At 29.9% G+C, this 16,821-nt stretch overlaps 1 pseudogene; it reads right to left on the bottom strand.

Annotated features, from left to right (window-relative positions):
- LOC100780904 (uncharacterized) overlaps positions 1 to 14,350 on the bottom strand; it is a 17,277-nt pseudogene extending 2,927 nt beyond the window's left edge.
- Between the last annotated feature and the right edge of the window lie 2,471 nt (positions 14,351 to 16,821).

The following is a 16,821-nucleotide window of genomic DNA, read 5'->3' as shown; positions in this document are numbered from 1 at the left end:
ATCGGTAGTTGATAAACAGATCGGTATTTAAGATACCGACTCCGTTTTACGAAAAACCGATGTTAATGTGTATGCATTAATATCGATTTTTTGAAAAACCGATGTTAAGAATAATACTTTATTTATAAATATGTCACCGCGTTTAACTTAACATCGATTTTGTCTAAAACCGATGTTAATAAATCGATGTTAAAACTGCTTTTTGTAGTAGTGAAGACTTGACATCTTGTGGAGTGCAAATAAGGATATTCACTTAATTGAGAAACCCTATAGAGAAAGTGTGACATAGAAACGAGGATAAGAATATGGCTAGGAGGGTGGCATATTTCATTCCCACTATAAAGTCACCGTGTGCTCTAAAAATTCTGTTGTACGTTGATTACATTTTTAACACTGTAAGTGCTGCTTATGACTGTTCCTAGGCCTGCACAGATGAGTATGGCTGTTGTAGCCATAAGGGTTGACCCCATGATTACGTTTCGAAGAGACTGAACTGACACGATATTCTTTTTGTCAATATCCTGCTATGATATTCTTTTTGTAAGTAATTAATGCCGAAATTAGAGCTCATTAATGTCATTGCAGAGTGACACCGGCTTAATAGTTAATATATACGATGAAAATTAAAAATAATTTCACGTCCATATGAGAAAAAAGTAATAAGTTTAATATTCACATGTGGGTTTTCATATTAAATTTGACAAAACTGTTACAAATGGATTGAGGTTTAGATTACTCAACACGTGGATAAAAAAACAAACATTTCTTTATGCATAATTATTTTTGGCTTAGAGGGAATAAAACTATTCTGTGGATAGTCATTTAATTTCATGTGCACTGACTTGGTTTATTTGGTATCACATAAATAAAATTATCTTTGAAGGGGAATAAATGAATTTTAATGCAACAATGAAATTAATACAGTCTAGAGTATGGTTATGATTTTCTTCAAAAGTAAAAAACTTTTCTTACTATTTTATGATTGATACATGAGTTCTAGTTATTGTATCCAAACTCTGACTTCTTAATGTTGGCTTGATAATTGCTACAGTTTGCAAGATAGACATCATATATAGTTTGTATGTAATTTCGGGTTAGCATTAAGCAGACAGAGGGAGCATTGGGTTTGTTGGAATAGCTATTGGATGAACATATTTTATTTATTAACAATGAATTATATTGTAGTATGTTTAGGTACCACTGGTACCAATGGTTAAATAAAACTCTCTTTTGGTTGTTAAAAAAAAATAACAAGTTTAATTTCTTTAAATTGTTAGTATTAAATCTTTTGTTAACTAATCATAAACTATGAAAGATATAATTTTAAAAAAGATTATTCTAAGAACCAATAAACTTATGGTATATTTGTATAACAGATTGTTACTAAATATTAACGCAAAATTTCTGTAGACAATCATGGACTATTTTTAAAAATATTACGCTCCTAAAACTTTGGAAGAATTAATAAATCAAATACCAAAATACCTTCATCATGGCAGGAACCCATAATCTGCGACCATCAGCATCTCTTCCAAAGGTTGTGGTGAAGGGCTGTGTCCGACTCTTGTGCCATAACCACACATGATATGCTAGGAGGATTACTAACCCTGATGGCACAAACATCACATCCATATAGTATTTTTTTCCACTCCATTAGAAAACTCTCTCTTTCAGCAGGTTCGTGCCTCTCTTTTCCTCTCGGTGATCCCTCTTGTTTTCACCTTAATTTTTGTGCACCATTCTTTCTGATATGTATCTAATTTAATGTAATGAAATTTGCGAATAATTTTTTTAGTTCGATATTCATGTATCACTTAATTAAAAGCTTATGGAATACACGTGTCATCAATATGGAGATCCGTATAACATGTGTGTGATGGAATGTTTTGTAAAAATTTAATTTCCTTACTAATCATATTTATTATATATTAATAATTAATAATGCGTTAATTACATTAAATAATGGAAATTAATCGTATTAATTAGTATAAATCAATTACATTAATTTATAGAAATTTAAATTTATTTTGAAAAAATTTGGAACGATTTCTTTTGAGAAAACTTTTATAAAAGATAAATATATCACGTGTTTTTATTAGAATAAAAATCATAAATTTATTGTTTCTATAAATTATTGTAATTAAATTACTGACCATTTTTGACATATTATAAAATTAGTTTAAATCAATTACATTAATTTATGAAAATTAATTATCATTTTAATGAAATTGCATTAATGAATTTAAATTTAAATTTAAAAATTTGAACTACAATTTGTTGAGAGAATTTTTAAAAAAGGCAACTATATCATGTTTTCTTATCAGAATAAAAATAATGAATTTATTATTTCTGTAAATTAATTACTTTTTTGACATATTATTAAACTAATTTAAATCAATTACGCTAATTTATGGAAATTAATTATTATTCTAATAAAATTATATTAATGAATTTAAATTTGAATTTAAAAATTTCGAGACAATTTCTTTTGAGAGAATTTTTTAAAAGCGGGTAACTATATCAGTTTTCTTGTCAAAATACAAATCATTAATTTATTGTTTCCGTAAATTATTGTAATTAAATTACTGACTTTTTTTAACATATTATAAAATTCTTGAAACACTTGTTTCATTGTAAATTTAAACCTAACTTAAGTTGTCAAACTTTGTATTTGCTCTCTTCCTCTCATGAATGCTCTAAATGTGAATTCTCATTTCACACTTCAATCATCTCTAGAAATAGAATGAAAGTGATGTTTATAATTTTTTCTCTTAATTTGTTCTTCATAAGCTTTTCCTCTTCTTCGTGGAAAGCACAATTATTGGTCATAATTCATATATATTCTACCATTTTTTTTCTATTTATTCGTTCCAACAAAATTTTATTAAAAGCCTTTCACATTTTCTCCTTTAACAAATCATTTTGTATATATTGCTCGTAATAATTATTCTTTCAAGCATTTCATATACTCCTTTGTAAGATTCATTTTACTGCTCATGAGTTTTTTTTGTAACTTAAAATTATGAGTACAATTCTTAAAAAAATTATGTAGTCACTTCTTTCATTACCGAGATGAGTGAGTTGATAGGCTATAATTTTTTTCCACCTATATAATAAGTATTCAGTTTTCTTAAAGCATTCTATAAACCTTGTCCACCTATGTTTTTTTCTCTATTAATATATGTAATTTTTAGGAATTTGATTTGGAAACAGCGGCCAGATAATTGACTTTGTTTGCCAAATGACCGATGACACAAAGGGAAATGAAAAATAGGAAAAGAGAGAGTAACTCACTCCTGATAAATTCGTATTTATTATCAATGTTATTATCATGTTTGAAAAAGATTATAAAGGTCGTCTAGATATAGTATTCACTTTGATATGTCATATTCATTCATACTTAAAGAATTGTAATCAATTATTTTTTTAATTTTGTCCACTTAAAGAATTGTAACCAATCATTTTTTTTTATTTTGTTCAGGAAGAATTTTAATTCATTTTTATGTTTTTTTATTTGTTTTCCATGTAGAGCTAAGGTAAGAAAGCTAGGAAGAGTTACAAGTTTATATTTACGTCAATGGAAAACAATTAGTTTTTAGCTAAGAAGAAGACACATTTCAGTAGCAGAGAATGATGCCTCATAATGGTTGGCTATTATGTAATTTTGCTCGATTATTAAGTGAAAAATGTTTCTGTTTCTCTTTGTTGTAAGTCAATTATAAAAAGCTTAAGTGATAGGGATCGAAAGAATTTTACATATTAATTTTAGAAATAAAACACAAAAACTTACATGTTTAAAATTTCTCTTTCTATCTTGCTATATATATATATATATATATATATATATATATATATTCATATCTTTGTAAATATTTGATTTTGTTTTGATAATTTAATTAGAGCATGCCTTGTATATGACAGTTAAATATTAAACATTTATTTTGTAAACTATTTGGTGAGATGGAGACCAAATTCAATTGTGATTTCTATATTAAATTAATTTGGCACAGGATATACTTTGGTTCATGACAAAAAGAATGCACACATTGTGAGATACAATAGTCAAGCTAAGAAAAGATGCTAAAATATGCTAAGGGATTGAAAAAATTACTATTCAATAATGATTTCAAACACTGATGAAATAATTTTTTATATTATTAGATGCAAATAATGGATATGGGTATGTGCATTTAGATACTCATAGGATAAGGGTACAACTCACAGGGATATGAGTATGGATACAAAGATTTTTTTTAAATTGTGAGCATAAAAAATTATTTATTTTTTGTTTTATTTTTATGATATAAATATTTTTATAAAAAATTTAATAATAATGAAATTGAGATATTTAAGTTAGAGTAATTTATTATGCATTTGCTATAAATATCTATTATACAAAATTTTTATAATTAAAAAATCTTTGAATGAGATGTTAATTTAATTAATATCATTTCTATAATTACTATTATTCATTTATAAATTTTTAATATTAATTAAAATACGGGCAATGGACACGGGTAAGTGCATTTAGGTACCCATAGGATAAGGACACAATTTGCACACATATGAATATGGATACATGGATTTTTTTTTTTAAATGAGAGTATAAAAATTTAATTATTGTTCATTTTATTTATAAGCTGTGAATAATTTTTATACATTTTTCATACGAGGATTTTCTTATAATATTTTTATATAATGTTCATTTTATGGACACATTTTTTATTTAAAAGTGAGAGCATAAAAAATTAAATTCTATTATACTAAAAATGTTATAATTAAAAAAATCATATTAATTAAAATGTGCTTAATGCACGTGTATGTGCATTTAGGTACTCATAGGACAAGGGTATAACTCACATAAATATGAATATGGATACAATTTTTTTTAAAAGTATGAGTATAAAAACCCGTACTATAATATCTTACCTAAATCTTAATTACTTATTATTTGAAGTTAAGTTTTAATTAAAAAACATTATTTCGTGATTTTTTAAACTAGAAACTCTTACATATATATAATTTTTATTTGTATCTTACTTAACACAGCTAATTCTTATTTCTATCATTTATCATATTTTAAAAAACATAGTCTACTAAATATATAATTAACTATATATCTATCATGCACAACAACAATTAATAATTAAAAATATTATATTTTATAAATATTTCATAATATAAGTTTTAAAAAATATTTATTTATACATTATACGGATCACCCAATCTAGTATATTTATACGAGGGGATGGATTCTCTCTATTGAATTTTAACATGAGAGTAAGTATATAGAAAGAAATAGAGAAATATACTAACGGCTTCTTTGAGATATGTACGGAATTTGGAATCATGTACTATATTTTAATGAACGCCTGAACTAAGAGAGGCACGTGCTAGAATTTCAGAAAGAACTATTTTTTTTTTCTTAAAAAAAAGTTTAGGTACTTGAAGAAGTTTAATTGTTCTGTTCGGTATCAAGTATCAACGAATGTCCTCTTAATATATATATATATATATATATACACGTATTTTAATATTTTATAAACATGAAATCTTAATTGCATGTTTGGTATGGAACAAATTTTGCGTAATTCACTCTGATGTCACCATGGGACAGTCATTTCATGTCGGAGTTTTTTCTTTTCTAATTTAGTAAGAAAATGCCTCGAAGCATTTCTATCTAATGGTGAACTTTCATGTGGAAGTTTCTTTTTCTTTTTTCGAATTTAATAAGAAAATGCCTTAAAGCATTTTTAATGATGCCCTTAAAGTGGATGCTAAGGTTCTCTTACTTTTCAAAAAGAGAAAAATGTAGAAAGATTCTTAATTTATTTTTAATTGGGCTTATTATGTTATATTAAATATAAGAATATTTATAAGGTGTAACATATTAGTAGATAACTTAATCTTTAAATATGTAATTATAGGTTTAATTCCTGCTACATATTATGTGACATTTCACTAGTGTTATGTCTCAAAATATTTTTTTAATCATCAAAGTTGTATGAAAATTACTTTTTACTTGTAGAAAGCATTTTACACGATGACTAGGTAATAAACCACTATGCATAATTAAGTTTTTGTGTCTGTCTCTTTCTTTTTTTATTTTTTGTAAAATATGCTATATGCTAATCGAGATTTGCCTCGTGTGTAAGCAATGCACGCTGGGTTTCTTTGTAACTTACCTAATTTGTTACCCCCGTCACTTATATATATATATATATATATATATATATATATATATATATATATATACTGCTATAAAATGCGGTTTTTACATCGATCGAAAATGTCATTCTACATCGGTGATCAACTGATGTTGAATATGGCGTTGTTGATAGTTAAATATTTTGACATCGGTCCTCAGTTGTCAGATATAGAAAACATATTGTTTTCTACATCAGTGTTAACTAAATCACCGTCTTTGAAAATGTGTTATCTACAATGTTGCTAATGTCATGCCCGTTGTTGAAGGTTGCATTTTTTTACATCAGTTCTATCTTGACATCTGATGTAGAAACTACACCTTCTAAGTCGGTGTTACCTCCCGAACGATGTAACAAATGTGTGTTTCTACATTGATACTTACGTCAGCATCGATGTTAAATGTTGAATCACCTGCAATTAAATTTTAAGTAATAATAATCAATATTTATATTGACAATATTATCAATATTGCTAATAATCGATAAATATTATTATATAATATTAAAATCAATATTTATAATTACAATATTATATATGCTACTAATAATCAATAAATATAATTATATAATATAAAAAGCTGTATTTATAATTGCAATATTATTTATATTAGTAATAATCAACAAATACAATTATAAAATATGCAATAATAGTATCTATATTATCTATGTAAGTAAATGTTGCACATAAAGTGTAAATTCAAGTGAAAGTAAGCAACAGGTTTAATAGAACGATGCCACACTAGTGAAAATTCAAGTGAAAAGATTGAAGAAAATAGCACAAATGGCATCCTTGTGGAATGGGAAGCTTAGTAACTAATGGCCAGAAATATCTTCTGTAAATAAAGAAAAAATAATAAAATAAATATGATACATGAGATAATAAGTCAAAAACAATTTGATCAGCCTTGCAGATCTCAATTACTCAATCTAATAATTAGAATTTAGAATTTAAAATAAAAAAGACTTACATCTCTTGTTGAAGTCTTATGCAAGGAATAAATAGCTTGAGAAGCAACTGACAAAAGGTAATATTAGAATTCTCATCAATCATATATTTATAGATAAGCTTTGATGCTATTGCTTACCTTCATAATAATATATGCCTGCTACTATAAGAATTAAGGACTCAATTCAGAAACACAGATAAAAGTGCAAAGATCTACTTCATCAGAATAATTTGTAGTCCATAAAATTCAACTACAAATACAATTAGTTCCAGGTACAAAACCAAATTTCTACCAAACCTCTTGATCAATAGAAAAACTCTAAGCTTGGTTTATTGAAATAAAAATAAAGAATGTTATGATGCCAGATAGGCAATTCAAGGGAATCTCACCCAGCTTCCACAAACTCAGCACTCTTACAGAAAATGATATTTAGAAATCCTAAAGTTCATCACTATGCTTTTTTTATTTTTTTATCTCCATTCAATCAACAACCGTATTATGCCCCCCCTGTGGTGTACTGACCATGCCGCTGCTTAACAGCATTTGAAGTCTTCTTTCATCAATACAGTTGGGTAAAATCTGCATTATAAACTTAGTAAGACATAGGACAAAGAGCACTACTTTGTTACTATTCATATTTATCTCTGCAACAACCACTGTTTTCTATTAAAAATCTAGCAAGAGAGTATCCATCACTTTTAGAAATTAACCGGTTGTACAACATAAAGTGATCCTAGAGAAACCTTGCGGAAAAAGCATCAGAAGAACATAATTTATATCCTTTCATTTAAGACAATCTATTGGTTCTCAATATTTTACATCTTTCACTTCAGCTCAAATATATAATCCAACAAGAAGTTGTTTATTTAGTGACAATAACGCCCGATATAAAGAACAATTAGTACATAGAAGAAGCCAAATAGTAAAAGTTTCTAAGCAAAAGTAAATAATTATGAATTATCCTCAGCGACCACAATATGCAGCAATAAAATTGATAGAGTGAAGGGGAAAGTGTAGTTCACCTGATCTGATCCAGAGAACAAGGAAGCCAAAGCATGAATCTGTTTCCTACTAACATTGTAACGTTGTAGCAAGGCTCTCTCTCTCTTCACAAATTGCTTCATTCTCCTTGCTCACCAAATACTTACTATTGAAACTCAAGATTAACCAAACACTCCCTATGGCAACAAAGCCAAAAAACCAAAGAAGCAAGGGCTTCCTCCTACATGTCCTGGGAGAATTAGACCCATGCAGAGGCTCATTCAGCTTTCAAGACTTCATATTTGATAGCAATCTACCATTTGAAGCAGGAAGCCTTCGATTCACAGACATCCTTGCCAAATTCACCAACGTAACAGTCCTGGAGATTCAAGGCAAGCCCCAGCAGCTTGAAAAAGTTGAACCACCAAGCACGAAACATATAGAAAATTATTATTCTTTTCATCAAACAAGAGACTCAACAATTTCAATACGAAACATATTGATCTAGACACTCATTTACCATAATAATAAGCAGAAAGACAATACCTCAAGTTCATCTGCATTATCGGAAGCTATTTCAAGAGATTCTGGATCAATGTTGATGCCAAGAACATGTCTGATCAATGCTAAGAAAAAAAAGAGAACATTACCGATTCATTAATGTCTGACCCTGTCGTCGTAGCCTCGGGCCAAACCTTCGAACGCCTCGTCGTTCAACTCTGCAAAGACCTCAACTTCTCCCCGAAGCTGGACGATGGCACCCAACCCGACTTCTCCACCATAATCCTGAACCACGCCATCAAAACGACCATCCTCCACTAGTGCGACAATTCCTGCACCCAACACCCGTTCCCACTGGATTACGCCTCCCTCAAGCACCACGTTAGAGAACAAAAAGATAAGGAACAAGAAAAAGAAAACCTAATTAGGGTTTCAAAAAAAGGAGTTTCTCGACGTTGTGATCAACAACCCTCCCGTCATCTTCTCCCATGCTGCCACCGAGTTAGGCCCCCGAGTTAATCACTTCAACTCCGGAGCCCAGAGTCAACAAGGGGTACGGTGACCTGTGTAGGGCAAGTGAGTGAAGGAGGGATGAGCTGAGTGTTTGAAACGCGAATGAGTCCGGAGCCCAGAGTCAACGAGTCACGTGACTAGCTGCCACGCACACCACGTCGGTCTCTACGAAATCAACGTCGTGGAAGTTGCAGTTGAAGTAATTCAACAACGGGTTTCAACAACACCTTTTTCGTTTTTGAGCTAATAATTACGAAACTGCCACCACGTATTATACCACAACGGTTATTTTCAACTGATGTCATAAGTGTGTCGTAAAAATTTCTTTTTTTAGTAGTGTGTGTATATATATATATATATATATATATATATATATATATATATATATATATATATATATTCTAATAAAAAAGAAACATGTAGAAAGTCATGCCAACTTTCTATAATTGTGACCTTTAAGAACCATTTTTTCATTTTAAGAATCATGTAATAACTCACAGAATCCATATCTGACATGAATGAAAAGAAAACTTGCAGAGAAAGCTAAAGAGAAAAGAAAATAGAGAAAAATCTTATTAGCATAGAATGAGAATTAACTTGAGTGTTGACTATTACAATTTATATAATTGGTTACAAGAATAACTAACTTGTAACTAACTAAACTAACTAAGATAACTCTAGCTACAATGTGATCAATCAGAATTAACCATGATCAAAATAATATCTATGCTAAGATTCCCCTCAAGCTAGGAATGAATATTGGACATTCCTAGCTTGGAGTACAAAAATTGAAAAGCAACAGGCAATAGAGTCTTAGTATATATGTTTGAAAGCTGATTAGCAGAGGTGAAAGGAAGCAATTTCACAATTCCTCTTTGCATCTTCTCCCGAACTAGATGACAACCAATCTCAATGTGATTTGTTCTCTCATGGAAAACTGGATTTGCAATTATGTGAAGAGAAAATCGATTATCACAATACAAAACAACAGGTTAATGAAATACTATTTTGAACTCTTCAAGTAGGAAAGCAAGCCATTGTAACTTTCAAGTGGCACTAGCTCATGCTCTATTCTCAGCCTCTAAGGAGATTCTAGATACAATAGCATGTTTCTTAGATTTCCAAGAAATCAAAGAATTACCAAGATATATTGCATAACTAGTAATAGATCTTCTTGTATCAATACAGCCTACCCAATCTGAATCAATAAAACCTTTCATATGAATGTTACTATCTGCAGGAAAAAAATCCCTGTACCTAGGGACCCTTTGATGTATCAAAGAATCCTGAAAGTAGCTTGTTGATGAGTTGAGGTAGGTACAACAACAAACCAACTTAAATGTTGCACAACATAAGTGATATCTGGTCTTGAGTTAGTTAGATAAATTAGTATGCCAATTAATCTCCTGTAAGAATAAGCATCCTCAGTTGAAAGAGAGGAACCCGAAAGCTGATGGAGCCTAGTTGTATAATAAGAGGGAGTAGACATTGGTTTAGAACCAAGCATGCCAGTGTCATCAAGGATGCCTAAAGAATATTTCCTTTAACAAATATTGATGCCAGCAGGAGTTCTAGCTACCTCAAAGCCTAGAAAAAACTTCAAATCACCTAGATCCTTTATTTTGAAAGCATTGTCTAACAATTGTGTGATATTTCTGATTTCAATCAAATCATTACCAGACAAAACAATGTCATCGACATAAACCGGTAGAGCAGTAATGGACTTAGATTCATGCTTGAGAAACAAGGAATAATTAGATGTACTCTGATTGTACCCATGTGAGATTAGAAAGGAAGACAATCTGGCATACCATTGCTTACTTGCTTGCTTCAGACCATATAAAGATCTTTGAAGTTTACAAACTTGTCCTGGCTTATATGAATGCATACCTAGAGGAAGAACCATATACACCTCCTCATTCAAATCACTATGTAGAAAGGTATATTTTACATCTAGTTTTTTCAAATACCATCGATTTACAACAACTAGAGCCAATAAAAGCCTGATAGTAGTCAACTTGGCCACCGTAGAATAAGTATCCAAATAGTCTTGGCCCTTTATTTGAGTGTAGCCTATGGCTACCAACCTTGATTTATATATTTCTATGGAACCATCAAACCTATGCTTAATTTTGTAGACCCATTTACATCCAATGGCAGTCTTATGTTGTGATAGATCAGTAAAGATCCAAGTATTATTAACCTCTAATGCTTTAATCTCTGCATTCATAGCTTTAATCTAGTTAGGATCTTTAGAGGTTACATTGTATGATTGAGGTTCAACTTGTTGTGTAACAGACAAGAAATCCTTTTGATGGGAAATAGATAGTATGTTATGAGAAAGGACAAAAGTGAGAGGATGAAGAGTAGTACTTATAGAGAGATTGACAACAGTTGATGATGGATATGTGATGTGGAAGTCTTTATACTTGCTTGGCCTTTGTATCTGTCTCATTGACCTTCTAAGTGTCTAAGTGTCTTGTTGTAAAGTATCAGGATCAGAAACAATGGTAGCATGTTCATTAATATGATGATCAGTTGGTGATTCTAAGGGAAAGTCACCAAACTGATCAATATTAAGGGAAAAAGGTGACACAAGTAAGACATTAATGGGGTCAGTTTCATAAAAATGGCATTTATAGAGACATAAATGGCTCTGGTCTTAAGGTCAAGGGTGGCATATCCTTTTGTGTTTGGCTTAAATCCCAGAAAAATAGTAGTAACTCTTGGATCAAGCTTTTTTCTATTGCCAATTATAGTACTAATGAAGCACAGACAACCAAACACTCTTAAAGAAGTAATATCATAGGGGGTTCCTTAGAGTATCTCCTAAGGTGTTTTGTTACCTAGAAAAGGAGTAGGTATGCAATTAATAAGAACAACAAAGTGAATTGAAGCATAAGACCAAAAAATGGAAGGTAAATTAGATTGAAACAACAAGGATTTAGTAACATTAAGCAAGTGTTGATGCTTTCTTTCTACAATTCCATTATGTTGAGGAGTTTCAACACGAGAAGTTTGGTGTATAATTTCAGTTTCATCATAGAATTATCTTAGAATGAATTTTGATCCATTATCTGATCTAATCAATTCCACCTTTGTATTAAGCTGCCTCTTAACCATGACAACTTTTTAAGTGTGTTTGTGTTTCAGCCTTTGAGCGTATAAGAAAAATCCAAACAAATCTCGAATGATCATATAATATAGTGAGAAAATATTTGTAACCATTAAAGATGTTACACTACAAGGACCCCAAATATCAACATGGATAAGGGCAAAAACACATAAAGAATGAGATATACTAAAAGGAAAAGATTGTTTTTTTTTTTTGGATGATGACAATTATGACAACAAATTATTTATCAGTTGTGAGAAGAGGGTAATATTACTTTAACAATAACATCTTTTTAGAAGATGGATGGCCAAGCCTAAAGTGCTGCAAGTCTATGGGTATTTTATTACATGAAAAAATTGAAACACTAGCAGAAACACCAGGAATAAAAGTTGTGATAGAACTAGGAGCATACTCCTTGAGAGGAAGCATCGTCAGCCTATAAAGACCTTTCACCATATCAACTGTACCAATCCTCTTTAGGTTCTGCATATCCTGGATAAAACATTTATCATTCATGAAAATTAGCTTGCAAGGCAATGAAGAAAAAAGCTTAGATATGGAGATCAAATTGAATTGAAAGCTAGGTATATATAGAACATCCTCTAAGTATAGAAACTGAGAAAATTGCATTGTGACTGCATGAGTTATAGTGACTGTGTGGCCAATGGGAAGCTTAACAATTATGGGATTTATCTTCTTACAAGAAGAAAACAAATGAGGAAAAGTTATGACATGATCAGTGGCTCCTGAGTCAATGATCCATTCATCCGGACCTGTCTTGCTTACAATACAAGTAATGGATAAGGCATTACCTTTGTGTGCATTGTTGGAACCAGTTATTGTACTAATTTGATTCACATGTGAATTGTTGTGACTTGAGCCTTGTTGCTGTAGTAGGGCCATTAGAGCCTTATATTGTTAAGGAGTCAACTTCATTTCAGTCTTTCAACATATTCATTTTATTGATGTTTGAGCTTTGAAACTTATGGTATTTATGTTCAAGAGGATAACCATGCTTCTTGTAACATTCATCAATTGTGTGGTTAATGAAACCACATTATGTACAAAGTTTGCTTCCTTTCCCACTGGAATTTCCTATGCCAAAGCCACTCTGATTATGTTTTCCTCCTTTGGAACCATAGTTTTGAAGGAAACCATTCTTCTTGAAACATCTATCATCTATATGATTATCTTTGCCACAATAAGTACACGAAAGTCCTGAATTTGATGAAGTTGTGCTTGCTGCATTGATCAAGCTATTATTTCCTATCATAACATTGCTATTAATTTGTCTTTCTTGTTGAATTGCATAAGAAAAGACTTTAGTTATGCCCGATAAAGGATCTATCATCAATACATTGGATTTGGTAGTGCTGAATTGATCATTCAATTCTCTAAGGAATTGCATAACTCGATCTTGCTTCTTTCTTTCTATAACACTGACAAGAGCATCACATGTGCACTTTGGATTGCATGTACAAAAAGGATCAGGCCGATAACTCTCTAATTTATCCCAAATAATACACAATCTTGTAAAATAATTAGTTATTGTTTTATCACCTTGTCTGATAGATGCCACGTCCAGCTGCAATTCTGAGATTCTTAACAAATCACCTTGTGAATATCTGGACTTTAGATCCTTTCATATGTCTTGTGCATCATCCATCTAGAGAATGCTTTGTCTAATCGAACGTGAAACTAAATGGACTATCCAAGAAGCCACCATATTATTACATCTTTTCCAAGTTGCATGAAGAGGATGATTCGATGCATATCCTTAAATTGAACCATCAACAAATTAAACTTTATTTTTTGCACTCAATGTTGTTAGCATTGATCGAATCCATGAACTATACATCGAAGAATCGAGAACTATAGAAACCAACATCGTTGTAGGATTTTCTCCTGGATGAAGATAATATGGACTATAAATGTTTAATGACTGATCTTGGTGATCGCTACTCATAATGAAAGATAACGAGAGGAAGAAATCAAATAGATATAGAAGACTAAAAGGACAAGGAGTTGCGCAGTAGAGCTCTTCAAGAGAAGTGTGTTGATACCATCACAGAATCCATGTCTGCCATGGATGGAAAGAAAACTTGTAGAGGAAGCTAAAGAGAAAAAAATATGGAGGAAAATCTGATTAGCATAGAATGAGAATTAGCTTACAAGAGTGTTGACTATTACCTTTTATATAGTTGGTTACAAGAGTAACTAATTTGTATCTAATTAACTACTTCTAGTTATAATGTTATCAATCTAAATTAACCATAATCAAAATAATATCTATGTTAAGAATAATTACCATTGAAAATACTCTTAAAACACGTGTATATATATAGTAGTCAAGGTGTATTCTAAAATTAAACTCATCTTCAATTCAAGTTTTATTGCTCTCTTTCATGTCATATATTTAGAGCAAAACACATAAATTAATTACTCTTTTTAGTTCTTGTCGTTAACAATACAAAATACTCGTAGTTAGAAGACAATTAGCAATGACCAGGAGATCGTCGCAATTACCCCCGACCAAGCCATTGGTAGTTAAGTTTACATTTTTTTAGAAAAATATACATTTTTATTGTCAACTAGTTGGCCAACATTAATGAATATTAAAAAAAACAAATTTGACGGTAAGTAATGACAAAACCAACGTTGTTTATTAGTCTTTTTGACTGTAAGTAATGACAAATTTGACTGTAAAATTGACGTAAGCAAAAACTTTTGGCCACAACTAATCTGCAAATTTCTTGTAGTGCGTCTAGATCATGGATCCAATATTTGCAAACATGTTTCAAAACATGCACCCACACAGATCTATTTACAGAGAAAAAAAATATTGACTTTAGTAGTATACATGTTTTTTAGTTAGTTTGTGTTAGCAAATTTCACCATGATTGTATTTTAAGATAATTCACAGGTATAACTTTTTAATGCACTAGGTGATTGTATTTAGCAAGCTAGATCATGAAATTGACTAACATACACTTTTTTTTAGTTAAAATACATGTTAACATGTTTTAAGATAATTTCTAATTATATTTACTTTAATAATTTATCCACCATTTTCACAATTTTTTCTATCTTTCATTTTATTTTTGGTTACATCATCTATTATATCTCTCTTATAACCCAAGTTAGATGCACTTCCCAAAATATACACAACCATCATTTTTCATAATTTTTTAAGGCATGTCTATATTTCTTCAAATATTTTTTTAAAAATAAATTAAAGAAATATTATTTTATTGTGATATCCTTTTTTTAAGTAGAAAATGAATTATTTTTAAAATTTAATTTAAATATACCAACAATATAAACATTTTTACATTATGTAATCATACATTATTGTGTACGTTAAATTGTTAACTTTTTTAGTAACTACTTCAAAAATAATATCTAGCTAAGGTGATTTCTAATTAGTTGACACTAATATTAATAGTGTATAAAAATTAACTTCTTATTCTTATCTTTCTCATATTAAAAATAAATTTTTTTTAAAGGATTAATTATGCTTAAAAAATTGAAATATGATTTCAAAATATAATAAAGTTTCCTATAATTAAAATTGTTTGCTTGTTTTTTTTTTCTTAAATTGAATATCTTTTATCCTTTTATAGTCTTATAATATTGTATTTTTGGTTTAATTAATACTTTTTTTTTCTAAATACAAGGTTAATTATCATGAATATTTTAGTTACTGGCCGGTTAAAGTTAATATATTAGTTTTAAAACTATAACTTAATTGTAGAGAGAGATGGTGGTTTTGATTGGAATCCTAGTTCTGTTATTTATGCTCTGGTATATTTGCGAGATGCCTTTCTATCTACCACATTGCATGTCAACGAAGTCGAACAATAATATTTTTGTTGTGGTAAAGATATTACTCGAGTCATTATTATACAGTTTATTTTATAGTTTTGAAATCCGTAAATGGTAGGTAGGCGAGAATCTACTATGTAATTTAGCAAGTTGTCTTTTCAAGATTGGAAAGAAATGGCATTTGGGGTTTTCTTCTAGAATCAGCTAGCTAGCTATTTTAAAACGAGTATCATGGCCGAATGTGAAGATCACATCCGAGGTGGGATTTACAAATTACAATAGAAAGGAATACAGGAGATGTGTATTATCGTCCATTGATAATAACAACAAAGAAAAGATATTAAGATTTCATATATGTAATCTACCTAATTAAACACTTTTCTACTAAAATTTATTCATTCAATATTAACTTCTACAAGATATTTATAATTTGTTATTAAAACAATGTGTCATTAATCAAACAAATTTGCAGGTTGGGAACTCTATAAAGCAGAACAAATATTAAAAAAAGAACTTCACTTTACTACATCGACGTAGAAAGTGTTTTCTACATCAATTGGAAGTTCAAGGTAAAAAGTCTCACTTTCTATTTTGGAAGGATTTACATCAATTCAACAATCAATGCAGATTCTCCAAACAACCAATGAAAAAAAAAATAACTTGCAGTAGTGTACACTACCACAGAGTTTTGTAATTAACGTTTTACTAAATTATCTAATTAATTGTTTCTGAT

Source organism: Glycine max, chromosome 9, assembly GCF_000004515.6.
Source record: "Glycine max cultivar Williams 82 chromosome 9, Glycine_max_v4.0, whole genome shotgun sequence".
NCBI lineage: Eukaryota > Viridiplantae > Streptophyta > Magnoliopsida > Fabales > Fabaceae > Glycine > Glycine max.
The sequence above is the reverse complement of the archived record's forward strand: the minus strand, read 5'-3'. Positions and strand labels throughout refer to the sequence as shown.